General features: G+C 38.5%; 1 protein-coding gene across 3 annotated transcripts in view; it reads right to left on the bottom strand.

The window, feature by feature from the left end:
* The window catches only part of ripor3 (RIPOR family member 3), a 114,429-nt gene that overhangs the window by 62,575 nt on the left and 32,422 nt on the right, over nt 1-19,432 (bottom strand). The gene's annotated exons all lie outside the window — the stretch shown is intronic.

Below are 19,432 nucleotides of genomic sequence, written 5' to 3'. Positions count from 1 at the left end.
CAAGGCCATTCATCTGATTTGCATGAAACTTGGCGTGTATCACCCCCTGACCTTCCTGACAAAAATTTATCAAAATAATTTTAATTCATCAAATTGTTGCAAAAATATAAGTCAATTAATTGTTCAGGCAATGGCCATTTTTGCAAATTGATCTATATCTGCTGAACACAATGTCTAAATTTAACAAAACTTAGACAACAGGAGAGTCTGGGGACACAAAAAAGTTGCATCCAATCCACCCATAGCGGCACTAAAACTGAAAAACTAGTATAACACACCCATGCGATGAATTTTTGCTAATAACTCTGCATACAGCATAACATTCTTGCTTCATATGAATGCTTGCATCAATCAAAATTTGAATCTCAATTTTATTTTTATATATAAACTGTATCTGCTATTCTAATTTTCTGAAAAACCTACTTTTTTAACTTGTCTTATTCACACAAAATGAGATACTTGAGTAAAAACTTATCAAAAGAATTATGATTCATGGAATGGCTGTGGCGTTATAGGCCTATATATCTGTGTGTGTGGCAAATAATAACTAATTTGCTTATATCTTGTGAAAGCAATGTCCAAATTTCATGAAACTTGGTAGACATGGACAACACATCCTATACACAACACAAACAATTCTTTCAAATTGGAATGTTTTAGACATTCTCTCCACCTTTCCAAACTCCCCTCTTGTGGCTGTAATTATTGTATCAGTTAGTTTTCTTATTATCATTCTTTTTCTTCTCAGCATTAACCCAAGCAAGTTTGGAGTCTCTGTCTCAAACCCTCTAGCACCACCAACTGCTCAAACTTTGACCTATGTTCATGCTAATAACTTTTGAACCATAAGGCCTTGAAAAAAAATCCTGTCTCTTTGATTCCTTGGCTCAAGACAATTCGACTGCACCCTGTGATGTCATTTTCATAAAAAAATTTCCACCATTTTGAATTTTCTAAAACCTGCTTTTTCCATCTCATCCTAGAGGGTATGTTCAATTTGAACCAAAACTGGCTCATATCATCTTGAGATCATGCTGGCAAAAATTTATTAAAAGCATTTTGATAGACCAAACCGTTCTCGAATAACATGCGAACGAATTTGACAGAGCACTTAAAAATGAACGCGAAGCAACATTTTAGCATATTGAGCATTTAGCATAATGAATCTTGGTACATATCCTCACAAACATGACTTGAGGGTGTGTCTACAGTTTTGGCACAGTGCCAACTACTGGTCAGGAGATGTGAAAAATGCCTATTTTTGCTTATAACTTCCAAATAGTTTGACCAAAAATCACAACATTTAAGTTTTTTTTTAAATGTGTTACAGCATTCCAAGTTGAACGATATACAATTTTCCAATGTAGGCCATTTTGGGTGTTGGCCACGTCGAATTTTGTTGTAAAATGCTATTTTTTACAAACGCACTACCGTATCGTTAAAAAAAAAACTCACTATGTGTCTTTGGCACAATGGCTTGAAGGAACTCAAAAAGTTTCAGGAAGATATAACGATATATTTAAAAATAAATTTTTTAAAACTGACAATAACTTTTGCATGCTTTTGCCTTGTCATGATATTGATCTTGATATTTCAAATATCCTTGCATCAAGTCCTACAAACTGTTTTTATTTTTAGATATAAAATGTATCTGCAATTCTACTTTTCTGAAAAACCTACTTTTTTTTTTAACTTATCCTAGGCCGTTTGTCTGATTCACACAACATTATGTATGTACCATCTAGAGATACTCCAGACAAAAATTTATCAATGGAATTTTGATTCATCAAATTGTTATATCTTGTGAACGTAACATCCAAACTTCATTAAACTTGGTCCACTCAGACAAAAGGATAGTCTGAGAAATGTATTTCCAAATGTCATGAATTTCTGATGGTCGGTGGACTAACAGCAAATGCTATATTATCAGCCATTTATCTCAATGTGAGTGACAGATATGGGCTGTAATGCTAATGTTGGCCAAAAGAGGGAACCACAGGATAATAAATCTTTTTAAGTCTAATCAGTTTCCATCAATTTGAATGCCTGAGTAATTCAACAAGTAATATAAAATATGCATCCAAATTTGATTAAATGCATAGAGCCATGGTACGCTAACAATATATCCCAAGTTTTATAAAATTAGTTTGCAAACAAATATGTGAAAGGCTCAAAGATGATTAAATATTATCTTAATTTTTGTCTTAATTTTGAAAACACATTTGTCAAATTAGCAGACATGATTAAATATATTGCTGTCCATTTAAAATGAAAAGACATTATTGCCTCTCCGGGAACCGTCACCTTAACCGTCATATCATGGTGGAGAGGTTTGTGTGTCCCTATGAACCCGAGGGCTGTGTTGTCTGGAGCCTTGTGCTCCTGGTAGGGTCTCCCAAGGCAGAGTGGTCTCAGGGGAGGGGCCAGACTAAGAATGCTTCAAAGAAAGAGAGGAGGAATTACTCTGCTCGGAGGAAGCCCGGGGTCCCCGTCTGGAACCAGACCCAGAGGGAGGGCCCAACTGCGAGCGCCTGGTGGTTGGGTTTGCCACGGACCCCAGCTGGGCAAAGCCCGAAAAAGCAATGTGGCACTCCTCTCTCCCTCCTATGGGCCCGCCACTCGTGGGGTAAACCGTGGGGGGTCGGGTGCGCTGCTACATCGATGGCAGTGAAGGTCAGGGGCCTCGACGGACCAGACTTGGGCGGCAGAGGCTGTCTCTGGGGACATGGAATATCACCTCTCTGTGGGGGAAGGAACTGGAACTTGTGCGAGAGGTGGAGCGCTACCAGTTAGATCTGCTGGGGCTTACCTCTATGTACAGTCTCAGTTCTGGAACATTACTCCTGGATAGGGGATAGACTCTATTCTACTCTGGAGTTGACCAGGGTGTGAGGCACCGGGCGTGCGTAGGGATGCTCACAAGTCTCCGGTTGAGCGCCGTTACATTGGAGTTTACCCCGGTGGACGAGAGGGTCGCCTCCTTTTGCCTACGGTTTGTGTGTGTGTGCGTGGGGGGCTCTGACTGTTGTCTGTGCATATGGGCCGACACCAGTTCAGAGTACTCTGCCTTCTTGGAGACGCTGAATGGAGTCCTGTATGGGGCACCAGCAGGGGACTCCCTAGTTCTGCTGGGAGACTTCAACGCACACGTGGGCAATGATGGAGATACCTGGAGAGGCGTGATTGGGAGGAACGGCCTCCCTGATCTAAACCCGAGCGGGCATTTGTTGTTGGACTTCTGTGCTAGTCAGCTAGTCATGGACTGTCTACAACGAATACCATGTTCGAACATAAGGAGGCTAATAAGTATACACGGTACCAGAGCACCCTAGGCCGAAGGTCGATGATTGATTTTGTAATAGTATCATCTGATCTGAGGCTGCATGTTCTGGACACTCAGGGTGAAGAGAGGGGCAGAGCTGTCAACTGATATCCATCTGGTGGTGAGTTGGGTCAACTGGTGTGGGAAGATTCTGGACAGACCTGGAAAGCCCAAATGGGTAGTGCAGATGAACTGGGAATGTCTGGAGGAGGCCCCTGTCCATGAGATCTTCAACTCACACCTCCGGCGGAGTTTTTCTGGTACCCCTGTGGAGGTTGGGGGCATTGAACCTAAGTGGGCAATGTTCAAAGCCTCCATTTCTGAAGCTACGGCAGAGAGCTGTGGTCTTAAGGTCTTATGTGCCTCAAGGGGCGGTAACCCTCGAACATCGTGGTGGTCACTGGTGGTCAGGGAAGAAGTCCGACTGAAGATGGAGGCCTTCCAGAATGTGTTATCCCAGAGGACTCCGGCTGTATTTGCAAGGGCTGCAGCCTCTGCCGTGAAAAAGGCAAAGCAGCGGGTGTGGGAAAAGTTCAGAGAGGACATGGAGAAGGACTTTTGGTTGGCACCAAGGTGGTTCTGGAAAACCATCCGCCACCTCAGGAAGGGGAAACGGGGAACCATCCAAGCTGTGTACAGGAAGGATGGGACACTGTTGACCTCAACTAAGGAGGTAATTGCACGGTGGAAGGAACACTTTGAGGAACTCCTGAATTTGACTAACATGCTCTCTATGGTAGAGGCAGAGGTGGAGGCTTTTGGGGATCAGTGTCAATTTCCCTGGTAGTGGTCACTGAGGTAGTCAAACAACTACATAGTGGCAAAGCCCCGGGGATTGATGAGATCTGTCCAGAAATGCTGAAAGCTCTGGGTGTGGAGGGGATGTCTTGGATGACATGCCTCTTTAACATTGCGTGGAAGTCGGGGACAGTGCCCAAGGAGTGGCAGACCGGGGTGGTGGTTCCCCTGTTCAAAAAGGGGGACCAGAGCGTGTGTGCCAATTATAGGGGTATCACACTTCTCAGCCTCCATGGTAAAGTCTACTCCAAGGTGTTGGAACAGAGGGTTCGGCCAATAGTCGAACCTCAGATTGAAGAGGAACAATGCGGATTCGGTCCTTGTCATGGAACAACGGACCAGCTCTTTACTCTCACAAGGATCTTGGAGGGGGCCTGGCAGTATGCCCTCCAGTCTACATGTGTTTTGTGGATCTGGAGAAGGCGTATGACCAGGTCCCCAGGGGTTTATTGTGGGAGATGCCTGAGGGAGTATGGGGTGAGTGGTTCCCTTATTAGGGCTATCCAATCGCTGTACGCCCAAAGCGAGAGCTGTGTCTGGATTCTCGGCAAAAAGTCAGACTCGTTCCAGGTGGGGGTTGGTCTCCGCCAGGGCTGCACTTTGTCACCAATCCTGTTCATGGACAGGATATCGAGGCATAGTCATGGTTTGGAGGGGTTGCGGTTTGGTGGCCTGATGATCTCATCACTGCTTTTTGAAGATGATGTGGTCCTCATGGCATCATCGGTCCATGACCTTCAGCACTCACTGGATCAGTTCACGGCTGAGTGTGAAGCGGCTGGGATGAGGATTAGCACCTCTAAATCTGAGGTCATGGTTCTCAGCAGGAAACCGATGGAGTGCCTACTCCGGGTAGGGAATGATTACTTAACCTAAGTAAAGGAGTTCAAGTACCTCGGGGTCTTGTTCACGAGTGAATGGACATTGGAGTGGGAGATTGGCCAGAGAATCAGAGCAGCGGGAGCGGTATTGCAATCGCTTTACCGCACCGTTGTGACGAAAAGAGAGCTGAGCCAGAAGGCAAAGCTCTCGATCTACCGGTCATGAAGGCTGGGTAGTGACCGAAAGAACTAGATCGCGGGTGCAAGCAGCTGAAATGGGTTTTCTCAGGAGGGCGGCTGGCTTCTCCCTTAGAGATAGGGTGAGAAGCTCGGCTATCCGAGAGGAACTCAGAGTAGAGCCGCTGCTCCTTTGCATTGAAAGGAGCCAGTTGAGGTGGTTCGGGCACCTGGTAAGGATGCCCCCTGGGCGCCTCCCTAGGGAGGTTTTCCAGGCACGTCCAGCTGGGAGGAGACCTCGGGGAAGACCCAGGACTAGGTGGAGAGATTATATCTCCACACTGGCCTGGGAACGCCTCGGGATCCCACAGTCAGAGCTGGTTAATGTGGCTCAGGAAAGGGAAGTTTGGGGTCCCCTGCTGGAGCTGCTGCCCCCGCGGCCCGATAATGGATAAGCGGTTGAAGATTGATTGAACGGATGGACTATATTTTTGCCTTTTTAATATAATATATAGATTCATATTTGTGTATACACATTTATTTATTGTGTCAATAGCAATAATAAAATGAACACTTATGTGCTGAGGTACAAAGATAAAAGTGTTCAGACATATAACCCATGGATAAAAGTGTTCTCATATAACCCATATAATTCTTGTCACTCCTCCACTAGACTCTTGGCCTCCTCCCACTTTCCCCACTCCCTCTCTGGACTACCAACAATACACACCTACCATCAATTATCCTGTTCATCAAGGGCTCCAAAAATAATCATCTCACACTCACCTCTTCGCCTAGTCTCAACAAGGACTGCTCAGACTGCACTGCCCTTCCGTAGTCGTCCTTTCTCATCCTTCTTGTGGATAATCGTCCAGTTTGGTATACTTACCTGTGTTTCGTCTATTGTCTACCATTGTTACTATCATCCATTATTAATAAAGATCCAAGCACTTGACTTCATAACAGCCTGTGCAGGTCTCTTCCCTCATATGTAATTAATATAATTATTCTGCTTATTAACAATAAAAAAAAAAAAACTAAAAATACAAAACAAAACAAAAAAACAGACATATCCCTTTAAACATTTCATTGTAGCCTATTCTCCATGCCAAGTTTTCCCATCAAGTAATGTCATGCCCTATACACAACACAAACAGTTCTTTCAAATTAATTTGTTTTAGACATTTTCTCCACTTTGCCATACTGCTTGGACCCCACTGATTGCCACTTGCAGCTATATTTAGGGGTCAAGCACTGAAGGTGTATAGGCACATATTATTTTAATTAGTGTTCTTTATTCTTCTTCATCGTCATCTTCTTTCTCTTCTTCTTCCGCTATTGAGTCTATGGCAGCCTATAGAACTGCTTCAGGGAAAGTTATGAAATTTGGCACACAGATAGAGGACAGTCTCAAAATTAACCATAGCAATTTTAGAGTCTCTTTCTCAAACCCTCTAGCGCCACCAACAGCTCAAAATTGCACTCATGTTTATGCTAAAAACTTTTGAACTGTTATTAGCATAATAATGGTTCAATTCCCTGATTCCTTGGCTTGTATTGAATCGAGTAGACCCCATTTAATTTCTGCCTGACTAGATGTTCCGCTATTTTGAATTTCTGAAAAACTTAATTTTTCGAACTCCTCCTAGACCATACATCCGATTTTCACGAAATTCGAAAGAGATCATCTTCAGATTACGCTGGCAAAAACCTTCTTGATAGACCAAACCATTCTCGAACAACACACAAACGAATCTGATAGAGAGCATGCCAAAATGGATGTGAGGTTATATCTCTGAAACTCTTCTTAGCGTATTCATACCAAACTTAGTGCATGTCATAGCCATCATGACTTGAGGGTACATGTACAGTTTTCGAACAGCACCATGTTCATGAAATATGAAAAAAGACAATTTTTGCTTATAACTTGTGAATGGTTTGTCCTAAAATCATGAAACTGGTCTCTACAGAGTCAGTGGGGCATAACAAGTCGTTCGATATTACAGTGTCATATGTCAGCCATTTTGGTGGTCAGCAATTTTGAATTTAGTTCTATGCTGTATTTTATGAATGACTTGGCAAAAATGACAAAAACTGGTAGGTGTCATCAGAACCATGTTTTAAAAAAGTTTTAGGATGGTGCCATCTCGTTTTAATTTAATGATCTCATTGAGACCAATGGTTCTTGAGGCAAAGTATTATGAGGTCTAATATATTATATGAATAATGTGTGCATATATTTTGCACATTGCAAAATATACAATCACTTATAAAAGGTAAAAGGTGATAGCCCCTCCCCATGGGAGAGTTCAAATACAGCATTTTAACACATAATCCAAAATGGCCTACATAGTAAAACTGTAAATCATTCGACTAGGTATACCTCACAAAATTCCAAATTTGTTGAAAAACCTACTTTTGCAAACTCCTCCTAGGCCATTCATCAGAACTTCACCAAATTTTGCTTAGATTATCTTCAGACAATGCAGACGATTTTTTTTTTTTTTTTTTTTTTTGCATACAATGGGTCAACGAATATAACTGCAAGTATGCCAAAATGAATGTGAAATTATATCTCTTCCATGCTTTGGCTTATTGACACCAAACTTGGTGTGTCTTATAACAACCATGACCTGAGGGTATATGAGCAGTTTTTGAACAGCACCACTTACTGGTTATGAGATATGAGATTTTATTTATTTATTTATTTTTTAAAATTTGCTTATAACTTCTGTAAAATTTGTCCTAGAATAATCCAAATCCTATATTTAGATGATGTAAATTATATACAATTTTACCATGTAGGCCATTTTGGATTGGGTGTTAAGATGCTGTATTTGAACTTGGCCATGGGGAGGTCTTATCAATTTTTACCTGCATGAAATGATTGTATATTGTGCAATTGAAAGGAAATTCTCTTATATCATGTACTCTCAAATACCTATGATAAATGTATACATTTAATTACCTCTTTGAATAAGCTGATCAGCTGCCATCCTTTAATATAGCTGAAACACGTAGACTTATTTTGTAGTATGACCCTGGGTGTTTTGTCTAAATCTGTCTGGCCCCTGCACCAGTAGAAACTGTCCACACACTGCTTCTTATCAAAGTGTATAAATACGCTTGGTTTGCATGAATAAACTCGGCTGTCCTCCGTGAGCATGCATGTGTCCGTGCGTGTTCACTTAGGCTCCCCAGATCTGAAACGCTCTGAGGAAAACCATACTATTTAGCTCATAGCAGCACAGAACTAAAAGTTAATAGAAGTAAATAATTGTAGAACAGGCTGAAAGGGCTGACGGAGATCTGAAGATATAAATATGAGATTCCTGAGATACTTGGAAATCTAACAGCAATGTTTCACACATACATTATTTATATAATATATTAGACCTCCTAATACTAATACCTAAGAACCACAGGTCTCAATCAAATCATTAAATATTTGTGATTATTTTAAAAAGCTGCTTTTGTGGACAACTTCTACGTTTTTCACTCAACCTCAACAAGTACAGTTATCTGGACTGTAGTACAATTTTCTGGACTCACTATGTCAATGATTCTGAAAAAAAAGTTTAACTTTAGTCTTTGGATGTCAGAATCAGTTAAACATATGGGCCTGAAAAAGTATACCCCAAAGCCAATAATTCGTAAGCAAAACCTCAGAACTTCATGAAATGAGGTAAGCATTTTATGATTCTAAAGAGGCATGCAAAAGTCTATAGAGATCGGGAAATAGGTGGCACTATAACCGTTAAAAACTGTTAATGGAAATGCTATATTTATATGTTAGATTACCTGAACTTGATGAAAATTGTCTTGTTTCATCTCCAATTTAAATGCTTACATGCATGCTAAATAATACATATCTGTTTATGCATGCACTTAAAGTAAACCCTGATAATTGCTGCTTGCGACTATATTTATTATTATTATTATTATTATTATTATTATTCGGCCTTAAAACTTATCATCCATACAAAACCGTAAGGCCTAGCGACTTGAAACTTTGTTTACTCCTTGAGTCTACACTGGCACAAAGTCTGACCTCGATCACCCACATGGTGGCGCTACACTGATCGAACAAAAAGATTTACAAAAACGGGTGTAACTTTTGAACATTTTGAATCTTGGGCTCAAGATGAATAAAACATATATATTTTCATTTCCGATTTCATCTCTACCATGAAAAATTTTCCATCATGTTGGATTTTTTGCAAAATGTTCTTTTGCGAACTAGTCCTAGGCCGCTCATCCGATTGGAACCAGACCAGTGCAGAAAGATTCTATGGAGTCCCTTTATGAATAATTATTTAAAAATATATAACTTTTGATTTAACCTCACAAGGGCATATCAAAAGGCTTGAAATGGGTGTGGATACTTTTATTTAAATGGCTATAACTCTTAAATGGAATGAGATATTTTCATCAATCTTGGGACAATTATGTAAGAGCTCAATCTGTGGCCAGATTTATAAAATTACTGAGTGTGACCAGTTGGTGATGCTATAACAGGACAAAATATTAAATATTTTGCTAAATATGGAACCCATTGGTCCAATCGACTTGAAATCTTACACAAAGTGTCTTTGTCCAAGGTCCCATCAGAGTCTATGAAGACAGTTGTGAATTTTGAAAAACATGGCTGCTATTGGCCAATCAATGTTCAGCAGCAATTAGACAAGCTTAATAAAGTCTGCTATTCCTTAAAATTATCTTGCTTTTTCTCTCATTTAGCTGCTTATAGGATTGCACAATATTAAGTAATATCTTTTTATACATGCCCTTAAAGACCCTAAAATGCTTAAACCCTGATTATAATTTAGGGCCCAAGCACTGAAAGTGCACAGGGCTCTTATTGTTTTCCTAAGGATAATTCTTTTTAGGGCCCAAGCCCCGAAATTGGGCAGGGCCCTATTGTTTTCCTAGCAGTTTTTATTTCAAGTTTTTATTATTTATTTTTTTTACCATTCTCAAAAACTCATGAAATTCGGCACACATGTCAGAGTCATTGGCCATTTGGCCTGGGCTCCTCCTAGGGGATGCACGTTATTGTCACCAAACTTGGTCAATATTATGCCAAGACACTGAAGATGCTAAATTACAAAGAGATTTGTGATATCTTGAATGGTTTTGCCATGACAATAAATTTATGTTGAAAAAAGGGAAACAGGAAGTGTCTCATATCTTCTTTATGCATTGAGTGATTTAGATCAAACTTGAGCTGTATGTTTGGTCACGGGGGCTGAGCACATGGATGTGACTATTGGGAGTCACAGCCATAGTGTCACCAACTGGCAGCAGGAAGCGTATAACTTAAAACAGGCTTTTAAATAGTCTTCTTATGTTTACCCACTTAAGTGCGAGTATAATTCACCTTAATCTTTGCATAGCTGTTACAATGTAATTCAGATCAAATGAAAAACTAGAAGAAAGGCACATAAACAAAGCTATATTGCACCCCCTTAAATGTATGTGCCCACTACACATTACTTCACTACAATTAATTAATGGCTAATAAGGATACAACATCATCTTCATTCATTATAAAACCAAATATGAGCTGTATGTTTGGACATGGAAGCTGTTGCCTTAGACCTGGACTTAACCTAACACATCAGCACAAAACAAGTTATCCTACAGCACTAGCTTCACTATGCATTGTTTTCATATACCCACCAGGGTGGCAATAGCACTATAGTGCTTGGGCCCATCATCGCTGCTTGCAGCTATATAAAATGTTATTAAAACTGATGCCTAGAGACTTGAAATTTTGAGGGATGGTAATACTCCTCCAGTCTCACCTCAATCAGCCACACTGTGGCACTACAGTGATCAAAACAAAAAAATAACAAAAATGGCAGTCACAGACACAATGGATTCCATTGGAATAAAAATATTTCTCAAAATTATCTAGCTTTTTCTCTCATTTTGGTACTTACAGGCTTGCACTATATTACATAATATCTTTTTATACATGTCCTTAAAGGTGCTAAAGTGCTAGATAATAACCCGCAGATAATTTGGGTTATCATTATTATTATTATTATTATTATTATTATTATTATTATTATTATTATTATTATTATTAATCACCTGGTCCCTCAACACCTGCTCCATAACCAAGAAAGCACAGCAGCGCCTTTACTTTCTGAGAAGGCTGAACAAAGCCAATCTCCCACCTCTCACCCTCACCACTTTCTACAGAGGAACCATTGAGAGCATCCTGAGCAGCTGCATCACTGCCAGGTTTGGAAATTGCACTGTATCATATCGCAAGTCCCTGCAGCGGATAGTGAGGACAGCATAGATCATCACTGGAGCCTCTTTTCCATTCATAATAGACATTTACACCACACGCTGCATGCATCATAGCATACTAAATCATAGCATGTTGTGTTTACATTCACAGCATTTTAAAAATTATATTGTTACTTTTTTGCACATACTTTTTGCACGACCTGTTATGACGGACACTTCCATATATGTATGATTCAAGTTTTGTGCAAATCCATGCAAAATGTCATGAGTTAGAGCTGTTTGAGTAAATTATGCTCCACCTCATTAGAATTGAATGACATGTGGTGGCCACATTGTTTACAAATGTTTTTGTAATTATTGTACATTGACACTAAAACTGTGAAGATTTGAAGAACTGTGAAGAACAAAAATCAGAGGACAAGTTCTCAAAACAACATTTTGCATATCATGCAAATTAGACAGAGCTAAATTGTTCTTGAGACTTTTCCTTGCAGGAGAATCTAAGGAATAATGTAGAGTTATATTTGAGATATTAGCCAAAACATAAAACTCTTCACTATAGTGCCACTATTAGGTCAATTAGGGCTCATCTCTCTTGTCTGTGTAGCAGGAAGGAGTACTACTGTACATACTGACCGAGTTTGTTTGGTCTACACTATCAGTTGTAAGAAAGAAAACAAGAACAAGAAGAAAAACAAGAACAAGAAGCCTAACGAAAACAATAGGGTTCCAAGCAATACGTGCTTGACTCTCTATTTGAACTTAATCTGCCCCCATTGACCTCTATACCCCAAACTTTGCACATCTCTTAATAACATCACCCTTAAAATGACTTTCGGAATTATATAACCAGTCCTGAGTTACAGCTGTGTTTGTAAATCAAACTTTGCCCTACTAGGAATGATATATGGGGACAAGTTGTTTGCAAATCTCAACATGTTTTTAATGAGGATTAGACTCTGCTGAGTAATTTGACACCAATTTTGTGAACACAAGCCAAAAATTCCATGACTATTTGGCAGAAATATATTTAGCAAATTATGCAAATTTTCATAAATTTGAGCGAGTGTGGCTAAATGATCCAAAAAGACAGATTTTGTGTGTTAAGCCAAGATTATTATGGGAAAAAAAGAATTCGCTATTAACCTTAATTTATATACTTGTTTGTGTGGAAAAACTGTGAATCGTGCCCACAATTGGCCAATTTGACTAAGTTGCCTGGCTTACTAGTACGTCCATAGAGGAACCTAGCATTCAAATTTCATGATAGTTAACCCTGTTAAATGCCTGCTAAAAGTTAACCCTGTTAAATGCCTGCTGAAAGTTGATTGGCTTTAACTCATTTAATGAGTTAAATAGGTTAAAAATCCCCTGATTGTCATGTGACGGCCAATAATTATTGAGTTTTATACTGCTGAGTAGCTTAACACCATACTTGTGAAGACAGGCCAATAATCACAGGACAGGTTCAGCAAAGTAAGTTTTGCAGATTATGCAAATTATCACAAATTAAACTGTATGAAGCTAAATGGTACAAAATGCAATGTTTATAGATTGTAATTTAACAGTACACTTTATTTTCCAAGAATTGTGCTTTACTTTGTGCACACATAGTGCCCCCCAGTGGCCAATTTGAATGAGATCGCAGATAGTGGATCACATCAAAAATCCACGTGCACATTAGCACATACTGTAGATGGTGTATACCATATATCACTTTGACATGACTTACAGTTCCTGAAAAAGTCATCTGCTAAACTTCTCTGTAGCTTAAAAACTGATTAACTCATTCATTGTCTCCCGGATAGATTACTGTAACGCCCTTTTAGCCGGAGTTTCTAAATCCACACTCAATAAACTCCAATATGTACAAAACTCTGCCACCAGGATAGTGAATGGGACCAAGACATGCAATTACTCCTGTTTTGGAGTCCTTGTACTGGCTCCCGGTCAGTTTCTGTGTTGATTTTAAAATTATGATGCTGACATACAAAGCATTACATGGCTTAGCTCCTCATTATTTATCTGCTTTATTAATCCCTTACACTCCAAATCGCAGACTTCGCTCCTCACAGTGTAATTTGTTAACTGTTCCACAAACCCACTTAAAATCTATGGGTGACAGGGCTTTTTCTGTCTATGCCGTTTGGAACTCTCTTCCTTAGAGAAGGAACTTAGGGAAGCTCAGAACTTTGACATTTTTAGAGCTCAACTCAAGACTTACTTTTTTATAAACTTGCATTGGATTGCTGATGTCTACTTTTCTTCTTCCACTTCTTGTTCTTCTTATTTATGTATTATTATTATTTATTTATTTTTTTTACATTTTTTTCTGTCTACTGCTTATTTTGTGTACAGCACTTTGAGAAGCTGCTTTTAAAGGCGCCCTATAAAATAAAGTTTATTATTATTATTATTATTATTATTATTATTATTATTATTATTATTATTATTATTATTATCTCATCTCAGCTCAGCTTCATGTATGATCATGCCCCAAACATTATACATGACCTCAATGACTCAAATGCTCTTGAACCACTTTTGACTTGCCTAAAAGTATTAATATCATGGCTGTCTTAAAATTTCTTACAATCCCAATTCCGAAAAAGTTGGTACAGTATGGAAAATGCAAAAAAAAAAAACCCAAACATTTCAAAAATTCATTTGAAAATTACATTTGAAATATATTGAAATTACATTATTAACATATTATATGTTTTACTTTGTGAATTTAATTTATTTTTGAAAATATTCAATCATTTCAGATGTGATGACTGCAACACACTCCAAAAATGTTGGGACAGTCGACTACCACTGTGTAACATCACCTTTTCTTTTAAGAAAACTTATTAAGTGTTTGGACACTGAAGTCACGAGTTGGATAAGTTTAGCAAGCGGAATTTTTCCCAGTTCTTCCATTATGCATTTCTTCAGCTGTGCAACTGTATGGAACTTCATTGCCTTATTTAGCAGGCGTTGTCCTGCTCTGGATGGCAGCATATGTTGCTCCAAAATGTGTACATATCTTTCTGCATTAATGGTGCCTTCACAGATGTGCAAGTTACCCATGCCATGGGCACTGACACACCCCCATACAATGACAGATGCTTTTGGCTTTCGGACCTGATGCTGATAACAACTTGGATGGTTCTTTTCCTCTTTGATCCGGAGGAAACTATTTGAACTATCCACTGTGCTACTGTCCATCCCAGAGACCCTTAACTTGCATATGTGTATGCAGTGCTAAAATGGTGTTGACTGACAAAGGTTTACCAAAGTATTCACGAGCCCATGTCAAGATATTCATTACAGACTCATGATGGATTTTAAGACAGTGACATCTGAGGGATCGGTGACCACACGCATTCAGAAGTGGTTTTCGGCCTCGCCCTTTACACACAGAGATTTGACCAGATTCCTTTAATCTTTTAATTATATTGTGCAATGTAGAAGGTGAAATGCCCCAAATCCTACCGATTTGTCTTTGGGGAATGATGTTCTCAAAGTGTTGGATTATTCACTGCCACATCTGTTGGCAGATTGGCAAACCTCGACCCATCCTTGCTCTTGAAGGTTTAGGCCTGTTTTGGAGGCTCCTTATATACTATGATAGACGATTCCTCACCTGTTTCATATGACCTTCTTATTTCAACTTGTCACATAATTATTAGTCCTAAATTGCTCCGTCCCAACTTTTTTGGAATGTTTTGCATGCATTAATTTCAAAATAAATGTTTACCAAACTATGCAGTTGATTAAATAAAACAGCAAATACCTTGTCTTTTATAAGATTTTTCCTTAAATACATGTCAAAGTACATTTAAAAATCACTCTTCTTTTCCATTTTCTTTTCCACTCTAGCATTTTCCATACTGTCCCAACTTTTTCAGAATTAGTGTTGTACATTTAAAAGAGAGTAAGACTGAGATTGCTATTTTTGGTCTGGAGTCCACCACATCAAATTTAATACCTAACTTGGATCAATTTGCATCCTATATTAAACCACAAGTTAAAAAACCTCACCGTTGTACTGGTTAGTGATCTCAAACTTGACAGACAGATTAATGTGGTTGTCAGATCAAGTATTTTATTTTAGCTAAGGTCAAGTCTTTTCTAACTTTTAAGGATCTTCAAAAAGTGACTCATGCTTTTATCTCTTCTCATCTGGATTACTGCAACTCTCTCTACACTGGAAATAATCAGACACCTATAGCCCGATTACAATTAGTCCAGAATGTTGCTGCCAGCCTCCTGACAGGTACACAAAAGCACAAACACATTACCCCTATTCTTACTTCATTACACTGGCTACCAATGCACTATAGAATTTATTTCAAAACACTCTAGAACTCTTAGGTCATGTGATCAAGTGCAACTAACGGTTCCCAGATCTAGATTGAAGTTTAGAGGTGATGACGCTTTCACTGTGGCTGGCCCTAAGCTTTGGAATAGTCTGCCTCTACACATTAGAACTGCTCCTACCTTAACTATTTTCAAATCCAAGTTAAAAACTTATTTCTTTTCCTTGGCATTTGACCAGCCATAGAGATAGTTTTAAATTGGTTATATGATTGCTATGTAACAGTTAGAACGTTAGTTTTTTTTTTTTTTTATTGATACTATTTTTATGTCTTTTTTTTAGCTTTTGTAATTATTATTTTAAAGCACTTTAGTCAACCTATGTTGTTTTTAATGGTGCTATACAAATAAATTTGACATTGACATTAAAATGCCTGGTAAGAGCTAATTGGTGGGAAGTAGCCATATATTTGATCAGTTCAGTGATGATTAAAAATCCAGTTACAGGTTCACAGATCAGCACAATTAGACTGAGAAACAGCTATTTGAACTTAACTCCAACCCCTATGAAATTACCATTTAAGATTCATGATGATAGCTTAATGGAAACCTTGTCAAATGCCTGTTAAAACCTGATTGTCTCACGATGACTATATTTCTTCAATAATTAGGGATCATGAAAAATCATAGACCCACCATACCAAATTTCAGCTTGATCAGCCATATGGTTCATGAGCCACAGGTTGAGAAACAGCTATTTGGATTTGAACTCCACCCCTATGTATGACCATGCCCCAACCTTGTTACCACCATGCAGAGATCTTCAGAACCTTGTACTGAAGGTCCCTGACTGAGTCCCGACCTGAACCTACCATTAAAATTTTGTGATACCTTCAAAAATCCACTTAAAGATTACTACATAGATGCAGCATACAAAATTTCAGCTCAGTCGGTTACGGTTCATAAGAAACAGCTTATCTGACCACATGTCCACACTCTAACTTTGCATATGACCTCAGATGTAAAACCCCGTGCTATACAGTAGTGCCACTAGGCTGATCTATTGACAAAGTTTCATTCCTGTAGGATTTATGGTTTGCTCTGCCTGATTCATTTTAAGGCAGAAGAAGAAGAAAAAGAAGAAAAGAAATCCTAACAATTGCATAGTGTTAATTTCATTAACAAAAACTATGATGAAAAATGTTAGTCGACGACCTTTTTCCATGACTAAGATGAGACAATCAAAATCGCTTTTTATTTTTGTTGATAAGAAAAAGAGGAGACAATATTATAGACTTATTTTTTCCAAAAGCGATTTCAGCACATAAATGTAAATTCTGAACATAAGTATAGCAGGAATATTCTGTGTGTGATTGCGCAATGTTGATTTTCCTGTTTGGCCATAATACCCACAGGCTGCAGCCAGTGGGAATGCCTCTCCGTATGGTTTCGCAATGTTGACTTTCCACAATACCTACAGCAGAGGTAATACCTACTGGCAGAGCCATAAAAGCAAAAAAAATAAAAGCTTCTTCTTCTTAGCTTCTTCTTCTTATAATTATTATCTTTACTATTATTGCATAATTATAAAAATTGGTAATGCAAAGGCCATTTGACATTTTGCGTGTTCTAGACCTAACAGCCTGCACTTCAACTGATAGGCCTGTTGTATGCCATTTAACCAATTATGATAGTTTCATCAAATGGTAAATCAATACAAGATGCAATACATAAGTGACAGTAAATTGAACACTACTTACCATTAATGTGACTTCCAAATATACAAATTCGGCTGTCCGTTCGGACTAGAAAGAACGATACTCATTGTCTTTGTTTTTCTTTTAGCTATTTCACCTTAGTATTAAATCAGGAAATTACCACTCTGCTTCACATTGTCCAGTGAAATTTGAGCTTGTTGTGCCACAGGTTGGTGTATACATGACAAATGGACATTGGTTATGAATTATGTAATATTTTAAAATATGTGATATGTAGAGTTTTAATTGAACTGACACACTAGATTTCATGAGTCCTATTTCTTTTTTCCTGGTGTTAAGCCATAGGCAATCACTGAAAGATCCATATATGGCTCATGAGCCATAGGTTCCCGACCCCTGACCTGCAGTCAATGGGAATGCTTCTGCGTGTGTTTGCACAATGTTGAAATTCGTGGTTGGTACTCTGGTCTAACCAGAGCTGAAAATCTTTACATTTACTTTAACATATGCATGTACCTGAAATGATCCAGGTTTAATCTATTTTGAATGCCCTTATTCATCTTAATTTATTTTCACTATCATACCTTGCTAAGTATTGTATCCACAGCTATGTTAGCCTACTTATTTATTACAAATATAAACTTGGTCAATAGTTACATAAAGAGATATGTAATGTTTGTAAAGTGTTTTTACTGTCATTTATGCAGATTCTGAAGCCACTATGAGCTTTTAATGTACCACTTTTTTTTATTGCACTGACACAAGCTGTCACTCTTATTTTTGTTTGGACAAAAATTTGGACCACCTGGTAAAAAAGCTAGAAGTAAGTGAACAGAGGGTCATGATATGGAAGATAAGCATGACTGAAAGGTGTTTGTTTCATGGCACACACAATTCATGAATGTGCCCGTCTTAATATTCAAGAAAATATATTGTTTGATGGAGACATGAAATAAGTGTAATTGTATTATATATTATAGAGGTATTTATATGTTTATATTATATTCAGACATATTTACACCCTCACCCCTCACCCCCCATCTGTACTTTGACCCCTAATAACAAGCTGTACAGAACCTATGGAAACCATGACTGAATTGTTGGTAGCAAAAAGCCATGGAGAAAAAGGTAGATACAACACTACTCAAGTTAAAGTCTTGTTTCTATTGGTTGACCATTTACAGTGATGTGCAATGGTGGTTTGTGTCTTGCCATAATTGTCTAATGTCAGCAACCCCAAACATACCACTATGGTATCTTTCCTAGGTCCCCATTGAAAGAATTGGTATGAATCTTGTCAGGCCATATGAGTCTGTAGATGGGTACTGTTTCATATTAGTCATAGTGGACTATGGGACATTGCAACCAGAAGCAGTGCCTCTGTGGATGATCTCTGTGAAGAGTATGGCGAGGCACCATGTCACATAATTGGGATTTGCATAATCGAGGTGGGATCCTGAGAGAGAACCTATGTGATCAATTATATATACTAAACTTGTAAGCAAAATTCCATTGTGTCTCCATTGCTCCAGGCCCAGGAAAGGCAACTGTGCCTCTAGAATAGTCTACTCTATAAATGTCTACTACCGAAGACAGTTTGCCACAGGAGATAAAGTTACTAAGTTACTAATTTTGCTCAAATTACTACCACCTACAGCTTAACATTACTTGCCCTGAAGCAAGGATTCTTCAAGTATGGAAACAACCAAAAATAAGAAGCAAATATGCCAGGGGCAATGATAATGAGCTCCATTCATCCATTCTGCTATAAATTTGCACTTTTATTACACTGTAGTAAAAGTTGGCTGTTCTTGTTTTATGACCCTGTGGTCATAAAGTCAGATTTTCCATAAGTCAGATTTTATGTTGCATGGATCTCATGAGTCAGGATTATGGTAAAGCCACACCATCAGTTCCATGTAAAATTGAAAAGATATCAGCAGTAGCACCTAAAACATGATTACTACAACAGAAAATCGCTTTTTACAGCTCAGTATACCTTGCCAAAAAACCTCCAAAACAAGATGTTT

The sequence above is a fragment of the Ictalurus punctatus genome, chromosome 11, assembly GCF_001660625.3.
Source record: "Ictalurus punctatus breed USDA103 chromosome 11, Coco_2.0, whole genome shotgun sequence".
NCBI lineage: Eukaryota > Metazoa > Chordata > Actinopteri > Siluriformes > Ictaluridae > Ictalurus > Ictalurus punctatus.
This window is presented reverse-complemented; position numbering and strand designations above follow the sequence as displayed.